This window comes from Pseudophryne corroboree, chromosome 7 (genome assembly GCF_028390025.1).
Source record: "Pseudophryne corroboree isolate aPseCor3 chromosome 7, aPseCor3.hap2, whole genome shotgun sequence".
Lineage (NCBI taxonomy): Eukaryota > Metazoa > Chordata > Amphibia > Anura > Myobatrachidae > Pseudophryne > Pseudophryne corroboree.
Window position 1 is genome coordinate 370,833,771 of NC_086450.1, and position 19,940 is coordinate 370,853,710.

At 44.2% G+C, this 19,940-nt stretch overlaps 1 long non-coding RNA gene across 1 annotated transcript; it reads left to right on the forward strand.

Moving 5' to 3' along the window:
• The first annotated feature begins 1,892 nt into the window (after positions 1 to 1,892).
• On the forward strand, positions 1,893 to 19,476 carry LOC134943724 (uncharacterized). The gene is made up of 3 exons (XR_010181708.1): positions 1,893 to 2,062; positions 8,798 to 8,845; positions 19,063 to 19,476. It is a non-coding gene; the product is annotated as an uncharacterized LOC134943724 (long non-coding RNA).
• Positions 19,477 to 19,940: the final 464 nt, after the last annotated feature.

Sequence of the window (19,940 nt, forward strand, 5' to 3'; positions counted from 1 at the left end):
TATGCCAAGAACCTCGGATATGAGGGTTTATAATTATAATTTTAATGGTGTATGGTGCACCTGCACCCTCTTTCCTATTTTGTAGTACCAAGTCCCAGCAAGGTAGCACATCCCATTATAAGAAGCTAGGATGTGCAGTCCAGGAACCCCTCTCCACAAAATTTGGGAATAGCAATTAACAGGCTAAGATGGGGACCACTGCTTTGATGTCGGATACCTCTGGTTCCCCAGGGCCGACCTCTTCCATACCGAACCACAATTCTGGTGATTTTCTCCCCATCGGGTCTGCTTCACAAGGAAGTTGGTGGGATGCGGGAGATCTGCCTACTCTTGCTTGGGTGTGGCGCACTACCTGAAAAACCGTCAATTTCCAGCAACTTTCAGGAGAAGAGAAGGTAAGTATGGGCAGGGCCCCTTACCTCCTCCATCTTCCCCAATGAGTAACATGCTGCCCAGAGCCAGCATGTGGTATGATGTCTCCATTACAATACTGATGTGCGCTATGTGCCCCCAGCACCTCGCTACATGCCCCCAGTTCTCCCATCTTATCTTCTCTCCCTTGGCTGTGCAAGAATATGTGTCTGTGGTGGGGTATTATTTGCATGTGTGCTCTAGTAAAGGTGATTGTGGTTTCACTAAAAGTGTGGGTTCTTGTAACAAGGATAGTGGCGTTAAAGGGAATGCTGTATCTGTATGATGGGAGAGGATTTAATTGACTATAAATCATCACACTCCACGCCAGATGACAGTTGCACCACCATGCACTTCCTGGTTGACCTCATCATCAGAACATTACTAGAAAGCACTCTGCGCTAATTAAATCTACCAGGCTTTAGAGTAAAGTGAAATCACATGTATATATAATGTTTTATTCAACAGAGTGATCACAATGATCTTCAAATAATATATATTATAAATGCATTCACCAGAATATAAAAATTTTATAGAATGTGATTTCACTTTATTCTAAAGCCTGATAGATTTAATTAGCGCAGAGTGCTTTCTAGTAATGTTTTAGTTGGTTCTCCTATTGGAATAGGAGACCCTTTCAGTTTATGCTCACACAAGCTTAATTGACACTCAGCAGCTGAATATATTTATTCCTTATTAAGGTTTTCTACATATATTAACAAATAAGGAATTTAACACTAGCGCCGTGAGACATTTTTTGTAAAGTATTGGGTGACCTCACCATCAGCACTGCATTAACGTCCTTAGGTTCCCCCTCCTTGGTTCACAATCATAGTCTACTCTTTCTGGAGCCTCCACCAGCTCAGGTTGTCATGTCACTCACAAGCACACTCGAATCACTCCACCAGTCCATGGTCCAGCGGTCCCTCCGCTGCAGCCTGTCTACACTCAACAAGTCCTGCAAGAACTTCACCGCCACCACAGCCCTCCACTGCACCGATTCAGAACTGCACCGCATAAGCAGCTGCTAAAGGGCCAGTCAGAGACAAAATGTCATTGTGGTAGGTGACCCTGTTCAGCTGCTTAGGTGTGGAACGTGTTCATTCCCCTGCTCTCTTCATGGTTGGTGCTGTGAGCAGGGGAATCATTTGTTCATTTAGGACCACAATAGGACAAAAGTTTTTCCAGTCTAACCTTAGAATAGGCAAGGTTGTGCGGCTTCTCAGTTCTAAAGTTGTGGGGTATCGTGCTGATGATTCCATAGCTGCTGTACCTTTACCCCCTTCCAACATTTGCTGTGATTGGAGAAGGAATAGGGTGTGCAGAGAATGGACACTGCTCTTGGCCTTTGTATGCAGTCGCATGGGCTGACAAGTAGAGGCCGTCTGGACTGACAAGTACAGGCCGAATGAGCTGACAAGTAGAGGCCGCATGGGCTGACAAGTAGAGGCCGCATGGGCTGACCAGTAGAGGTCACATGGGTTGCCAAATAGAGGCCACATGGGCTGACAAGTAGAGGCCACCCGCATGGGCTGACAAGTAGAGGCTGGCTGGGGTGGCAAGTAGAGATTTGTTTCTCCTATTATGTCACCCTATGCAGGAAGGGGAGACCAGAACTCCAATTTCTATAGATTACTGAAGCGCAAAGCAGGTGAGTAATCTGTCTCTCACCCCACGAGTCACATGTGCTACATGTCTATGCTAGAAGGTACTGTAGTTTCAGCTGTCCACATTGCTGCATTTCACCTAAAGAGACTAATTTTTCAACAGTTTTTAACATTTTGTATTATTATTATTTATAGGGAATCACAAGGTGCCCGCATCACCATACTGTTATAAAAACACAATTACATGAATATTATATGTAGGGTATTCATGATCAAAGCCATGTACTGTAAAATAATTTTTGTTAATTTGTAAAACAGAACCCATATTTCCAGGAGCCAGGTAAGTGGTAACAAAGCTGCAAGAAAAAGAGAGAACAGCAAGTCTATGGTGTTACTGTTATTTTTTCACTGACACTTTTAGATTGTACAGCGCTGCGTCTGCATGCAGGTGTTTGCCCCGCCTACCAGTGTATTGCTTTGTCAGTTTGTGCCTTAGCTCTTTCTACTGTGACAGTGGGGCAGATGTATTAACCTGGTGAAGGCATAAGGAAGAAATAAAGCATTGTTAAGTGCAAGGTGATAAAGGCACCAGCCAATCAGATCCTAACTATTAATTTACATATTGGAGCTGATTGGCTGGTGCCTTTATCACCTTGCACATATCACTGGTTTATCACTTCCTTATGCCTTCTCCAGGTTAATACATCTGCCCCAGTGTTCCTCATTGCGTTGTTGTGACTCGACCAGCTATTGTACAGTATATAACATTAGTCATGCCTACCACCCATGTAGATAGGAGTAACTGTGTACCAACTTGCCTGCTCTTCTGCTATCTCCACCAGTTCCACTCACTATATTAACTTATGGAGCAATTCAGTACCAGGTGACAATGGGGTCTATTCATGAAGTAGTGAAAAGTGTGGACAAGTAAGCTAGTGGAGAAGTTGCCCATGGCAACCAATCAGCTGCTACGTATAATTTGATAGAATGCATTTTATAAATGTTACCTCAACACATTGGTTGCCATGGACAACTTATCCACTGGCTCACTTCTCTGCATTTTTCACTGCTTTTCATGAATAGACCGCAATGTTACCTTGATTTCACATCACTACTTCTTTACCTCGACTTCAGCCCAACTTCACCTCATCTTCACCTCAACATCAACTTGCAGCCCCATAGAGTTGCGCAGGAAAATATGTGAAGTCAAGGTGAAGTCAGGGTGAATACAAGGTGAAGTGGAGGTGATGTAACATCACAAACAATTGAAATACCCCCTAAGAATCTTTTGAGAAGAAATTTGTAGTACCCAATCTGCTATTGAGAACAACCAAGCATCTACTTGACTATTATTATCACATTGCATTGCTTATGTTTTACTCAACCAGCTATAAAAGCAGTCCCAACTCCTTTTAGAGATACTTCATTGTAAAACATACTTTGCACAGAATTTCATTCCCTTTGTTCAATACTTTCACGGTTTTGTTAATAGAGAATACATATCTGTTTATTATTATAGTATAGATTTTACAATAGCATGATTTTTGTTTTTTGTTAAAATGTTTTTAAAACCTGACAAAGTGGCTATCAGGTACAGTACTTACATGAACTCATTTTAGTTTAATCCTTTTCTCAGGAAGTTTAATGCTGTGATGCTAAAACTCACCCACTCACATTCTTCACCATCACATCTAGAACTTTATGCAACCCTTGTCCACAGACAGTGAGTAATGGGAAACTATTTAATACGAGGTGTCATCAGCATTGTTTAAAGCCATGCCAATATTTATGGGTATATAAATATATAGATTTTTTTTAATTGGCTTAGGCTTTTCTGCATGAAGTTAGATTGCACAGGTCCTAAAAAAAAACGAACTAAAAGAAAATATTTCCATCATTCAATGCCAGAAGCATAACTGTTATACAATTCTCTTTGGAAAAGATGAATTTAATGAAATGGTTGAATGAGCACGTACATCGGGTTCCCTCCCAATCACTCATTTTAATATTTAACATTAGTGAGGACAAAACTGCAAGCGAATGACAATTAAATTAGCATTTAGTTTAAGGGGCATGAATTTTGAAAGATATGCCAGTTTGTGTTGCTAAAATCGCATTTCTACGGTAATGTGTGATCATGTGATGTATCTGTACAGAAAGGTCTGGTGTTGTTGAACTGTGTACAGTTTTTGTTTAAAAGCTAGCTTTGGTGCGTGGGTGTTTGACACATTGTAGGAAGATGTGAAGATGTTGTATTCATTTTAAGTTACCTAGGGCAAATCGCCAGAATTACAGTTTCCTCGCCTGTACTGATACCCTATATATCACGGACTATCCCCGTTATAAAGGCTTCAGCTCTCCCTTTCTTATATTGAACATTTTACACATATCTTTTAGGGAACACAGATAATGGAAGCTGTTAGGTTTCCGATGGATGGGATGCAGGCGGTCAATATACTGACTCAGAGATCGCGAAGGATGCCCCAAGCCTGGCGTCTAAATACGCTCGGGATACTGGCATCACAATACCAACAGCCGAAATGCCGAACGTCCATCCAGCGTCCTGCTGCGGGGGTGGGGGGGGGGGGTCAGGTTTAGGCAGGAGAAGAGGGTTAAGGTTAGGGTGCAGGGTCGGGAAGGTTATTCTTAGGGAACGGGGAGGATTAGCGTTAGGCACCACTGGGGAGGGTTAGGTTTAGGCACCCACAAGGGAGGGTTAGGGTAGGGGGCAGGGGAGGGATTGGGTACTTTAGAGGGGGCTGTCAGGATTCTGATGGACGGGATGCTGCTGTCGGTATTCTGACCGCCGGCGTCCCGTACATCAGGAAATCATACTGAAACCCAGAGAGAGGGTCAATCAGATCCCAAAGGATCTGCAACATAATGCGCAAAGTACAGATGTTCTGTACCTTGCACATGCGCAGGACCCTTTCTGTGATGTAGGATGTTTGGGGGCAGGTAGGGGGCAGCGAAACCTCTGTTTCTCAAAACGGAGATGTGCCACTGCCGATTTATTGGAGGGAAGAGACCAAGGATCTCTGTGGTTGCACAGAGATTTCCTGGCCTCTGTGACAGGCGGCTTGCACGTCCTCGTGGGTACCACAAGCCCGATGTTAAGTGAGAGATACGATACCCCGTCCTAGAATGCAGGTCGGATCACTACTGTAGCCGGAGGCATCTGCTTGTAATAGATGCCTCCTGCTGTATTGCCATACAGCGCTATCACTGCTGCTTCCAAGTAAGTGATAGCTACTCCAACGTCACCTGAATTAGCCCCAGAGTTCTGGTCATCAGTACTGTTGAGTACAAATATTTGTAACTTGAGGGTGCTGTCTGATCAGATCGTCAGAACGCAGGCAGCAGTGCAGATTTTGTTTTCAGGCACCCTGCAAAAAAAATATGCATGTGGCATTGGGGCATCAATGGTGCCATCCTCTACCTTGCTCTCTGAGTGCCAATCAATGCCTTAGGTAGGGCTCTGCAAAGTGCACAGGACCCTGGGGACAGCACCATCACTACCCAATTGCACCTGACCTGCATGTGTCTTGCAGTGTTCCTGGACCAGCACCCTGCAGCCAGTTGTGCTACTGCAGAGCATCCAAGGAACGATCTGGTTAGCCACCCTGCAATCTGCGGAGCTCTACTTCCCAGAGTCGGTGGTCCCACTTCCAAGGCTTGACATCTTTATTGCATGGGTTTAGGGGGCAGGGCCAGCGGGTGGGATACAAACATACATGTGAAAATGTATGTAATATATGTGTTGGTAGTGTATCTGGGATCGGCAGTAGTGCTGTATACCACAGCTGTCATGCAGAACCTGACCCTGCATCAGGCCTCACTCTCCTAAACCCGTCCCCAGACTCTCATTGGCTAGTTTCACAGGAGTCTGGGGGTGGGATGTACATCTGCACCTGTCCACGCCCTTGCAATCGCAGGGCGCTGGTACGTCCCGGGTGCACGTGTGTCATAGATGCGCACGCGCCCCATTTGCATGAATGGGAGTGTCTTTGTGCGCTGCCTCAGTGCGGCTAGGTGCCAGATCGCCTAGACACACCAGCAGTGCATGTTTGTGATGTAGCCATGCTAGATGAGCGTGGCTATATCTGTACATTGCTAGAACTGGAATAGATCCTCTTCCTGTGCTGGGAGATAATTTTATCTTTGTTTTTTTAGCAATTCTTACGCAGAAGTTGGTGATAACTATATTTTACATCATTCATCTAGAAAGAAAGTACTACGCTTTGGTCCTAAGCATAGTTCTATAGACTTTTGTGGAGTCTGATTATACACTCAGAGGAAATATCAGTTAAGTCTTCACCATGTTGTTTCATCTATTTTGACTGTATCTTTTCACACAGCTGAATTTGTCTGCTTCAAATCACGTAAATTTCTTAAGTGCTGTGATATTACATACTTATTTTTGCCAGTATACACTAACCCTGAGGAAGTCCGTTTGGATGAAACGTGCAGGGTTGTGATACGCCACATCCATAAAACCAGCAGAGTGTCATCCACCTAGTAAGCTCATACCCTGAGGGTACAGGTGTGATCATAACATCCATTTCTCTGTTTTTTTGGAACTTTGCTGTTAATTGTACTGTAAGACTAATGCCCTTATTTATCAATGAGTGATACATTTCACTGTGAGTGATAAAGAGAGAGAGAGCTGTGGTTATCGGAAACAAATTCCTTGTGTACTTTGCATTCGGTACTGATATACTTGGCAATAAAAGTGATTCTGATTCTGAAATTGTACCAGCCGATCCGCTCCTAACTGTCATTTTTTAAACACAATCTGTAACATGGCAAGTAGGAGCTGATTGGTGCAATTTATCACTCACAGTGAAATGTATCACTCATTGATAAATAACAGCATATATGTAATGCGTTTATGAAAAATAAAAGAAAAAAATCTGTATATGTGTATTGGAGTATCTGTTGTTGGGTGAGGAAATTGCTTTACATTTAAAGGGTATTATCCCTGTAACAAATGTAATTCTGAACATCTTTCATATTAATGTTAAAATCTCTAGTGTGAGTTATATGTCCATTTTAGGGACTTCATTTATCCATTAGCACCCTCAGACACTACACTCTCTCTATTCGTTATTTTTTGGTTTTGCTAACAAGGGACAGTCGAATAGATGTGCAGCTTGTTCAAATAGGTGCAAGATAAAGGTATTTTTATATTGTATTTTCACATGTGTGTTTACATGTGCTTAGCAGGGCCGGATTAAGGCTGGTGGGGGCCCCGGGCAACGAACGTGTGGGGGAATTGCGGCCAAAGAACCCCCTCCTCCGTGCACGGGCAGGCCGGTGGGCACTCGCACACTCACACACATACACACACACTCACTCACACACACAATGACTCACACCTCAACCACATACAGAGCAGCAGTTTCACAGCAGCGCACGCCGGCGGCTCTGTCAGTGTCTCGCAGGGTAGTGAAGTGAAATCCCGCGAGACACTGACTGAGTTACGGAGTCACACATTAGGGGCCCCACAGGCAGCGTTTTAAATTGGAGCAATCTCTGTCAGCAGCCGCCGAGGAGCTCAGTGTACAGAGCTCCGTGTACACTCTGTACACGGAGCTCCTCGGCGGCTGCTGAGGGAATCTGCTCCGATTTATAATGTAATGTGTGGGGGCCCCTAATGTGTGGGGGCCCCGGGACGGCTGCCCTTGTCGCCCCTAGGATAATCCTGCTCTGATGCTTAGCGTCCCCCCCTCCCCTTTACTAGGTAGTCAGCACTGCGCTGCCACTGATCACCAGGCTCCTTCAAAATTCATTAAAGCCTTCTACTGCAAAGTCTATCCAAGTGGACATGAAGGACAGACAGTATCACCCAGTGCTTAATGTTAAAAACACTTAATCATTATATCCCATGCCAAAGAGTTAAATTGGAGCTCCTTTTCTCAGTTATTCACTCAATGATTAGTCTCCACATCAATATCATGTTATGTTGTTGAAAGAGGTAACACTATCCCCGGCAGTGATATTGTAAGTCTGAAGCAGATACTGCCACCTTCTATCAAAGCTGCAACCTGAAATCGTATGCTCTTCCTTGGTCAGCAACCTGCTCAGTTCTTTCCCTGAACCCACTGCGTCTTCTTTTTATTCACTCCCATAAATGAAGATTAAGTATTTATCCTCATCATCCTCCTCTCCTCTTGATCCTATATACTTCCAGTTAAGATCTGTCTACTGTGCTCATTCCAACCAAATTTGTAATCTTTCGCTGTCTACTGGTATCTGTCTATTCATTATTCAAGTATGCAAAAATATAATTCTGACCCAAACTCTTTCAAATTACTTTCCCATTTCTCAGTTCCCTTGCCCCTCCATGTCGCCTGAGAGACGTGCCTACAACCACATTATTTTTATTATCCTTTATTTATATGGCACCACAAGGGTTCCGCAGCGCCCAATTACAGAGTACATAAACAAATAATCAAACAGGAAAACAGCAACTTACAGTTGATGACAATATAGGACAAGTACAGGGTAAATAAACATAGCTACATCAGCAGATGACACTGGAGTAAGTATCAGGTGGCAGAGGACTGCTGGATTTGGTGCTAACACACTTTCTTGCTTTGCACAATTTATTAGACACACCTTAGTCCAGTTTTCGTTCCCAACAATTCACAGAGACAGCACTGACTAAGGTAGTGAATGATTTCATCATTGACAAGTGTAAAGTCCATTTCTCTCTTCTAAATGTCTTGCATATCTCTGCTGCATTTGACACTGTTGACCCCTCTCTTCTTATACAGGAACTACAATCCTATACAATTCAAATCTGAGGAAGCAGTCCAATCCAGGTACACTTCCTACTAATCTTTTCCCTGTTTCACTGTTGCTTCTCTGGATTCACCTCCTCTCTGGTTCTTCTATAAGTACCACAAGGCTTAGTTCTAGGTTCTCTGCTTTTCTCTATCTACAGAAACTAATCAGCTCTTTGGGATTTCAGTATTATCTGTATATGAATAATACCCAAACGTACCTATCCTCTCCAGATCGCTCACCATATGTGTTGGCTCTTGTTACTGAATGTGATATGTATGCAGCCGCTGGGACTCACAAAGCCACCGTTAGGCGTCTCAATATCAATCGAGGCAGCTGCAGTATTTGAATATTTTTGCACAGTATCTGTCTACATATTCGAGCTCTGGCACCATTAGCCTACAGCTTTGAATCAGGCCCCATACCAACATATACCAACACATATCTCTTCTGTTATTTCCAAATACCGCTTAGCTTGCCCCCTGGGCTCTGCGCAAGATCTGCATTTCTCATCCACACTCATTTCCTCCCATTCACAGTTACAGGATTTCTGTTGGTTTGCAGTGCACCCACTGTTTGGATTTCCCACTCACACGCAACAAGACTTTTTTCCAGTGTCCAAACCTGAAATTGTTCCCCGAAAACTCACCTCTTCATCCAAGCTCATCAAATTCCAGAATCACACACATAACCGCCTATTCTATCCAATTACCTGTCCATTACACAGTCCACATATATGTTCTTTATACACTCACACAACCCTCTGACCCTAAGGCCAGAGGTGTAGCTAGGTGCCATGGTGCCTGGAGCAAGGGCATGTTTTTGCATTCCCCCTCCCCCCCCCCCCCCCTTTCCCCCACAGTACTGAATTAGGGGCTTGGCCAACATGTGGTGGCATGTTGCTTTTGAAAAGAAAAATATAAAAAATCCTAAATTGGTGACAGTGCCAGTTCTAGACCTTGTAGAGTTAGGATGAAAGTTTCCTTTTGGTGCCCCCATGTTGAAAAATAGGGACAGTGCACGGCGTGGTTGCACAACTAAAATATAGGGGTATGGCTTAATGGGGAAGGGGCGTGTACCTATTCACATTACACTGCACAGTAGTGTCCGTTATTCACATTACCCCACACAGTAATACCTCTTATATATGTTCACATTACACCATACAGTAGAGCTGCTTATACACGTAACGCCATAGTAGCTGAACTTATTCATATTATACCACAGTAGAGCCGCTTATACACATTACAGTACAGTGGAGCCGATTAAACACATTACTCCAGAGTAGAGCCTCTTATACATGTTACACCGTTGTAGAGCCCCTTATACATGTTACACCACACTAGAGCTGCTATGGAAGTAGCTGTAGTTAATGGTTTACTTGTTTAGTTCAAATAAATTAAAAACACTATGTATGTCCCGACTGGCCTGACCTCACAACCCCCCAATCCCTTAATGAAAATAATGGCCCTCATTCCGAGTCGTTCGCTCGGTAATTTTCATCGCATCGCAGTGAAATTCCGCTTAGTACGCATGCGCAATATCGCACTGCGACTGCGCCAAGTAATTTAACAATGAAGATAGTATTTTTACTCACGGCTTTTTCTTCGCTCCGGCGATCGTAGTGTGATTGACAGGAAATGGGTGTTACTGGGCGGAAACACGGCGTTTTATGGGCGTGTGGATAAAAACGCTACCGTTTCCGGAAAAAACGCAGGAGTGGCCGGAGAAACGGGGGAGTGTCTGAGCGAACGCTGGGTGTGTTTGTGACGTCAAACCAGGAACGACAAGCACTGAACTGATCGCAGATGCCGAGTAAGTCTGAAGCTACTCTGAAACTGCTAAGTAGTTTGTAATCGCAATATTGCGAATACATCGGTCGTAATTTTAAGAAGCTAAGATTCACTCCCAGTAGGCGGCGGCTTAGCGTGTGTAACTCTGCTAAAATCGCCTTGCGAGCGATCAACTCGGAATGAGGGCCAATGCCCCAAATGTGACCTCCCACAGATCTGAAACCCCCCAATCTCTCACTCAAAATAATGCCCCAAAACTGCCCCCCCCTCCAGATCTGATAATCTTCTAATGCCTAAGTGAAAACAATGCCCCAAATGACCTCCTCACAGACCTGAACCCTCCCTCCAAACTCTCAATGAATATAATGCACCAAAACTGCTCCCCCCCAACTTGATATTCTGCCAATGCCTCAATGAAAAAAATTCCCTAGAACTGCCATTTCAGACCTGATAATCCCTTTATGCCTCAATGAAAATAATGTCAACCCACCGGTGGTTTCCCCTGTACCCCTGTGGGCCAGGGCAGTATGGGCCAATGTAATTAATAACCTGGAGAGACTGCCTGGCTGCTGCGCCTCGCAATCTCCACCCAGCTTACATTACACTGTTAGTATACACTTTATGCAGCTACACTATCCTCTATCACTCAGACAGTCTATTGGATGGGAATATAAAATGTCACTGTAAGCAATTTGTCTCAAGCACTGATCCTGTTTGAACTTGCTTGAATTTTTGAAAATTGAAAATATTTCAATAGTCTGAGAATTGCCTTTAATTGTGTAGATTCAGAAAGCCTTTTCATTTTATTTTTTAATAACTTTTTGTGGGGGGCATAGAGTTTAATTGCTGTCATGTTAAAAAAAATGTTTTGTTTATTTATTACCAGTTATTTATGTAGCGTACACATATTCTGCAGAACTTTAAGGGGAATATTTGGCCATTCACACCAGTACACAGTAGGGCTATTTTTTTATTTTCTTTATTTATTTTTTGGGGGGTGAGGGGGGGGGGGCAAGGGAAGCCAATGAACCTGCAAGCATATTTTTGGATTGTGGGAGGAGGAAACCAGAGTGGATAATGCCCACACCACTAGTATACCCCCTCACCCCATTGTTCTGCATTCAGGGGTGGTTTAAGAGAGGAGAGAGCCCATGTGCAGGTTCTATGTGGGACCCTCCTCTGTGGCAGCACACCTCCTTGTTCCCGGGGACTTCTCTGCTGCGCATGCACAAATCACTGTGAAAATGGCCACTGCGCTATTACCACAATGATTTCTGTCTGCAGTACTGGCCAGCGTGGAGCTCCAGAGTGGTACGTATAATTATATGGCTGCAGAGTGTGCAGTGTTAGTCCTCCTGGACCCAGGAGCCTGCGTGCATAGATACGCCATTGCCTACACTCCATGTTTCTGCTCCTTGAAATAACCTGAGGGCCTGTTAATTTTCAGAAGAGCCATATTCATCAGTAATATGCTTCCCGGACAGCAATCATAGATATGCACCTAAGTCATTCAGTAATCTGGAGAATGGAGCAATATGTGACAAGTAGAAATCAGCATGTCCCACCCGAACTTTGGGATCCTAGTCCAGCTCGGGGTTTCCCGCCTTACTTGGATCCCAAATCGAGGCAGAACGTCGTCATCCTGCTGTCAGATTTTTGCAGGTTTTGGATTCTACAAAGGTCCCAAATGGCACCATTTTCACTCCGGCTGTGGAGAGTGTACAGTACGGACGTGTCCATCTCAGTACTGTGTTGTCTGACTGGCATGGGGCTGGTGTATCTGAAAGGGGTGCTCTGTCTGCTGTATCTGAAAGGGGTGCTCTGTCTGCTGTATCTGAAAGGGGTGCTCTGTCTGCTGTGTCTGAAGGGGTTCTCTGTCTGCTGTATCTGAAAGGGGTGCTCTGTCTGCTGTATCTGAAGGGGTTCTCTGTCTGCTGTATCTGAAAGGGGTGCTCTGTCTGCTGTATATGAAGGGGTTCTCTGTCTGCTGCATCTGAAAGGGGTGCTCAGTCTGCTGTATCTGAAGGGGTTCTCTGTCTGCTGTATCTGAAAGGGGTGCTCTGTCTGCTGTATCTGAAGGGGTTCTCTGTCTGCTGTATCTGAAAGGGGTGCTCTGTCTGCTGTATCTGAATGGGTTCTCTGTCTGCTGTATCTGAAAGGGGTGCTCTGTCTGCTGTATCTGAAGGGGTTCTCTGTCTGCTGTATCTGAAAGGGGTGCTCAGTCTGCTGTATCTGAAGGGGTTCTCTGTCTGCTGTATCTGAAAGGGGTGCTCAGTCTGCTGTATCGGAAGGGGTTCTCTGTCTGCTGTATCTGAAAGGGGTGCTCTGTCTGCTGTATCTGAAAGGAGTGCTCTGTCTGCTGTATCTGAAGGGGTTCTCTGTCTGCTGTATCTGAAAGGGGTGCTCTGTCTGCTGTATCTGAAAGGGGTGCTCTATCTGCTGTATCTGAAGGGGTTCTCTGTCTGCTGTATCTGATAGGGGTGCTCGGTCTGCTGTATCTGAAAGGGATTCTCTGTCTGCTGTACCTGAAAGGGGTGCTCTATCTGCTGTACCTGAAAGGGGTGCTCTGTCTGCTGTACCTGAAAGGGGTGCTCTGTCTGCTGTACCTGAAAGGGGTGCTCTGTCTGCTGTATCTGAAAGGGGTTCTCTGTCTGCTGTACCTGAAAGGGGTTCTCTGTCTGCTGTACCTGAAAGGGGTTCTCTGTCTGCTGTACCTGAAAGGGGTGCTCTGTCTGCTGTATCTGAAAGGGGTTCTCTGTCTGCTGTATCTGAAAGGGGTTCTCTGTCTGCTGTACCTGAAAGGGGTGCTCTGTCTGCTGTGCCTGAAAGGGGTGCTCTGTCTGCTGTATCTGAAAGGGGTTCTCTGTCTGCTGTACCTGAAAGGGGTGCTCTGTCTGCTGTATCTGAAAGGGGTGCTCTGTCTGCTGTACCTGAAAGGGGTGCTCTGTCTGCTGTACCTGAAAGGGGTGCTCTGTCTGCTGTACCTGAAAGGGGTGCTTTGTCTGCTGTACCTGAAAGGGGTGCTCTGTCTGCTGTACCTGAAAGGGGTGCTTTGTCTGCTGTACCTGAAAGGGGTGCTCTGTCTGCTGTACCTGAAAGGGGTGCTCTGTCTGCTGTACCTGAAAGGGGTGCTTTGTCTGCTGTATCTGAGAGGGGTGCTCTGTCCATACATCCAGGGGGCTCTTCTGCAGTGTAAATTAAACTAACGCAGTAACATCCAGGGGCTGGTGTGTCCTATCAGGATCAGTCCAGAGGTGCTCTGTTTGCTGTATCTGAAAGGGGTGCTCTGTCTATACATCCAGGGGACTCTGCCTCAGTCTTAATTAAATTAACCCAGTATACATACAGGGGCTGGTGTGTCCTATTATCAGTTTCAGTCCAGGAGTGCTGTCTGCTGTATCTGAAGGGGTTCTCTGTCTGCTGTATCTGAAAGGGGTGCTCGGTCTGCTGTATCTGAAAGGGGTTCTCTGTCTGCTGTACCTGAAAGGGGTGCTCTATCTGCTGTACCTGAAAGGGGTTCTCTGTCTGCTGTACCTGAAAAGGGTGCTCTGTCTGCTGTACCTGAAAGGGGTGCTCTGTCTGCTGTACCTGAAAGGGGTGCTCTGTCTGCTGTATCTGAAAGGGGTTCTTGTCTGCTGTACCTGAAAGGGGTTCTCTGTCTGCTGTACCTGAAAGGGGTGCTCTGTCTGCTGTATCTGAAAGGGGTTCTCTGTCTGCTGTATCTGAAAGGGGTTCTCTGTCTGCTGTACCTGAAAGGGGTGCTCTGTCTGCTGTACCTGAAAGGGGTGCTCTGTCTGCTGTATCTGAAAGGGATTCTCTGTCTGCTGTACCTGAAAGGGGTGCTCTGTCTGCTGTATCTGGAAGGGGTGCTCTGTCTGCTGTACCTGAAAGGGGTGCTCTGTCTGCTGTACCTGAAAGGGGTGCTTTGTCTGCTGTATCTGAGAGGGGTGCTCTGTCCATACATCCAGGGGGCTCTTCCGCAGTGAAAATTAAACTAACGCAGTAACATCCAGGGGCTGGTGTGTCCTATCAGGATCAGTCCAGAGGTGCTCTGTTTGCTGTATCTGAAAGGGGTGCTCTGTCCATACATCCAGGGGACTCTGCCTCAGTCTTAATTAAATTAACCCAGTATACATACAGGGGCTGGTGTGTCCTATTATCAGTTTCAGTCCAGGAGTGCTGTCTGCTGTATCTGAAAGGGGTGCTCTATCTGCTGTATCTGAAAGGGGTGCTCTGTCTGCTGTATCTGAAAGGGGTGCTCTGTCTGCTGTATCTGAAAGGGGTTCTCTGTCTGCTGTATCTGAAAGGGGTGCTCTGTCTGCTGTATCTGAAAGGGGTGCTCTGTCTGCTGTATCAGTCCAGGGGTGCTCTATCTGCTGTATCTGAAAGGGGTGCTCTTTCTGCTGTATCTGAAAGGGGTGCTCTGACTGCTGTATCTGAAAGGGGTGATCTGTCTGTACATTCAGGGGCTCCGCCCTAGTGTAATTTTAAAATAATTAAAGCTAAATAGCCTAAAATATTATTATTAAAATATATATATATATATATATATATAGTTTGTTTGTGCTAGTTGTACCCCAGTGTACTATACAATTTTTATTTTATTTACATACTCATACACGGATTGTGCAACACTGTGGGTGAAGGTGGTACCACAGTAATGTATTTTATTTCATACTCATACACGTATTGTGTGACACTGTTGGTAAAATTAATCTGCAGTGTTCGATCACTATTTCTGACTCATACACGTATTGTGCAACACTGTTGGTGAAATTAAACCGCAGTGTTCAATTACTTTTTCTGACTCATACACTTATTGCGTGACACTGTTGGTGAAAGTAAACCATAGCGTTACATTATTATCTCTGACTCATAGACATATTTTGACACTGTAGGTGGTACATTTTCTGTACAAATTGTGTTGTGTGCTGTACCCCACTTGGTTCGTGTTTGCTGATAGATATGGAGAATGAACAATTGAGAGGAGGTGCAAGTGCTGCTACCAGTCATGATGATTCAAGTCCGTCAATGTCATCTACTAAGGCTGATGCCCAAGGGCACAGACGACTTAAATCAGGGCATGTAAAAGAAAAAGTAAAAATCGCATTAGTAAAAGTCATATTAGTGCAATAACCAATAAAAATTGTTGTCTATGCAATAAAGACTGTCACCAATGCCCCCGGTGATTTATTTTAATTTTTAAAACCAAACAAATGAAATTAATTTACTAATCATCCTTTACTTCCACTACATACATACTCTACCTTCCTTGGCCCCCTGATCTAGTTAATTAATTAATACAAAAATTAGTTTTGTATATTGGTCAAAAACATACATATTTACAACATGATACATACTGTGTGTAAAGCTGACTGAGGCAACTTCAGGCGCTCCACCCGTTGTTAGCAAACAACTTCCAGCAGGGCCGGCAAAAAGCATGCCTCTGTGCAACCCTTTGGCCTAAACTGTTTTAAAACAATATTATGAGCTGTGAGGTGGTCAGAATTGACTGGACATGAGTGGAAATTAATGTTATTGAGGTTAATAATACTGTAGGGGGAAAAAAAACAGGCCAGAATTCTGTGATTTTTAGCTATTTTTATGATTTTTTTAAAGAAAAATACAGATCCAAAATCAAAACTCGCAAGGATGGTTTTGGCAAAACCAATGCAGATCCAAAACACAAAGGAGAACCAGATCCAAAACCAAAACCCAAACCCAAACAAAACCCAGTGCACATCTCTAGTGACAAGTAATGAGGTGCAATAATAGTTCTAAGTAAGAGAACACTTTAGGTGCAGTCACAGTTCTCACTCTTATGAATGCCTGGTGTGTGTTGACACGCTACTGTTTATATTTTATGTGTTTAAATTACTATGTGCTTTGTACCACAGCAGTCACTCAGGGTTACATCTAAACCTAACAGCGAGCTTTCAGTGATGCCAAGTCTGTGAAGCTGCCAGGATGCATGAGTTCATGAGAGATTTGGCAGACATCAATCACAGCCATAAACCTCTGATCAAGTTTATGACAGGAGCCAGCAAGTGATAGACAACCAGGGGACAGTAGTCTTTCATTATGCTATTTGTGCTGCAAATTGACTAAATATACAGATTTTCTCCTTATAAATTGCTAGGAAAAACTATTATCCTAAATAATAAAAGGCTAAGCTGCTACCTCAATGGGGGGAATTCAAGTGTTTTACACACCAGCAGACACTAGATGGCGCCTAATGTAGCAATTCAAGTGTTGCTTCATTCGGGTACGCACAGACGCCGGTGCTGACATTACTGTTATTTTGTTATGTCCTTTTGATTGGCTGGTAACTAGCGAATAAATAAAACATAAAATTTTTTATCTGCATATGGAAATTGTAGTTCAATCAGTGTAGGCTTTTCTAATATAGAACAAATTCAAAAAGGGTTGGGTGTGGGCACTACTGTGCTGACTGGATAGTATTGGACAGGTAAGTGAATTACAAAAATATCATCACAGGCTGCAGCTACTTAATTTTGAGTAGAGATGAACAGGCTTGGATGTAACGCCAGAATTAACGCCAGTTCGGTTTTATCCAGATTTTTCTATTGGCTATCCAAAACACGTGACATCTGTGAGCCAATAAGATGCTGCTTTGAGAACCGAGTAACTCTGAGTAAAACGGATCCCACTCATCTCTAATTTTGAGGAGCTGTACCTCAAAAAATATTATAATTAAAAACAGAAAGAGTGCTGTCCGCAATATTAGGTAATTTAGAAAAAGTTTAATACACAAAATATAAAAACAGACATTTCATACATACATTAAAACAGGCTTTTTCAACCAGTGTGCCGTGGCACACTAGTGTGCCGTGACCAGTTGCAAGGTGTGCCGCGGAGCCAGAGCAGCTTCCTGCACCTTCAGAGTGAACCATTGGCCCGAACTCTTCTTAGAGGATCAGTCGTGCACCCACTGTGATCTATGCCTTGAAGACGTGGCGGTGTGATATCATAGGTCACGGACGCTGCGTCTCACCACCCAGACAGCCCACCCACCTGCATACACATCTTCCAGTTCTGCCTGCATACACAGCTTTCCTTGCCCACCCACATCCACACCTGCCCGACTGCCTGCTGCTCAGTATTCGCAGCACTCCACTATGGACAACCCCCGCCACTGAGGGACAGGGAGGAGGACAGTTGACCGGTAGGAGCTAATATTTGTTATTTTATTTCTCCTGTGGTGAACAATAGGATTTATGTGGGGAGAATAAGGGTTTATGGGGGGAATAATGTGAATAATTCATGTGGGGAGCAATAGGATTTATGTAGGGAGCAATGTGATTGTTTTTTCTGTGTAGGCCAATGTATGTGTGTTGTTTTTTTTACTGTGAGGGCCAATGTGTGGTGTTTTTTTTTTTGGGGGGGGGGTTCTGCGGGGAATTGATGGTGTGCCTTGGCAATTTTAAAATATTGTTTGGTGTGCCGTGAGTAAAAAAAAGGTTGAAAATCACTACATTAAAACATAGACATATAATGACATCTGCAAATTAAGCCACAATAAGTTTGATACAGCCACAACTTTAACAGAACTAATTCCTCTTAACTGGTTACTGTTGGATTCCAAGAGAATCAATATTGTTTCTTTTTCAGGAACCATCCTTGTTACAAAGTAAGCAATTGACACAGTTGTTACAATTAGTAACAGTTTAGAAGTCTCTTGAAAATGAATAGAAAGTCACAACCAGCAAGTAAAGATAATTATATGTAACTGAGGAAAGAGAGGCTCTCTCCACATAAAGCACCTCTCACGATATCCTAGCTCATATATTGTTCAAACAATTAACTCCAGGTAATATATTTTGGGCACAGAACAGTGATTCCACTCCTAAATCTGTTGGGAGCGTTATAAGTGTACCATATAACTTATTGTCAGTCATCCGGTGTAATGTGGGATCTTTCCACATGTGCGGTGTGCGGGGAATGTATAAAAGTAGCTTACCCGCTTATTATTCAGAGGACCGCTGGAGATCCCATTAATATAGAAACTCTTAAACAAACTCTGTCACCAGGAGTACATCAATGTCTTTTCCAGGCAGGGAGCTGGATACCTGGAGCTTAGCTTTCTTGTTATCACAGCCGCCATGGGTCCCGTTGATTTGCCCAGGTCTCGGCCGCAGACTCTGGAAGGGATCTTTGGCGCTTGCTGGATATGACAAACAGAGCCTGGAGTGTGATGTGCGGCTATTCAATGTATGCAGGCGTCACTGAAGCGGGCAATACTTGACGCGTTTCTTATCCACAGGGAAGGGCTGTTTCTTCAGAAGTTTTCTAATATAGCACAATACATGCCAATAAGCTGCCTACTGTATGTCACTGTAGTTTTGATTAAATAAAAAAAAATTGCCAAATAGTAGTTTCATATTCTTCAATTATCTCCTTAAAAACAAACACCAAACAAAATATGTATGTTTTTGTAATAGATCTCCCTCCTCAAAACTGGAAAACCCACAGATATTTCCAAAGGTTCCATTCAAAGTGAGAGCCTTAGGGTATTATGGAGCTGCAGGTCCGGGTGGGTGCAATCTCCCAGCAAAACCTACTGTATTTCAGCTCCTGTAAGTGGAAGTGAGTCAGTCAAGAATTACCAGCAGAGAGAACATATCTCCAGTCAAGAAAGTAGAGATGGAGAACACCAGAATCAGCATAGAAGATGGCAGATCAGTTGTGGAGCCAATCACCCAGATCAAAGAAGAAGAGAGCAAGTTGAGGATCCAGCATGTGCCCACAGCAGCAGTGGACCCCATGCTCTTGTATGTGGGTCCACTTGACCACCCTGAAGTTGTATGCCAAAGTTATAAACTAGGCTCATGGTCATGTTTATTTTCAGGTGCTAGGTCTGTGTGTAAGTTTAAATAAAACATTTGGCATGTGGCTTCAGTGTTCAACTTCAGACAGTAGGGTTGTGGCCTTAATATTTACTTCCATTACTAGGCCAGTCCCACTGTTTAAACCTCAGATGCTAAACTGGTACCTATAACTAATACAGGTGTAAGCCCCAGCCTTGTATGTCTTCCCACAAAAGCCTATTTTCTCACCAAAAGCCCGATTTCCCACTTAAATTCAGGGTATTATGGCCCTCATAATAAAGGAGGTTCCTGCCCAGACATCCAGAGAACGAGGCCTTATTTAAATTAGGAGTCCACTGGAATAAGGGGAGGCATGACAGGGTAAACCTGAACCCAGGCAGGAAGTCACTTTCTGCCTTTTAGGCAGCCCTAGCTGGCTTCTACGGACTGCAGCCGATGTACCATCACCGCTACTGCACATGCAACAGTCCCGGCATCTATAAACTACATTG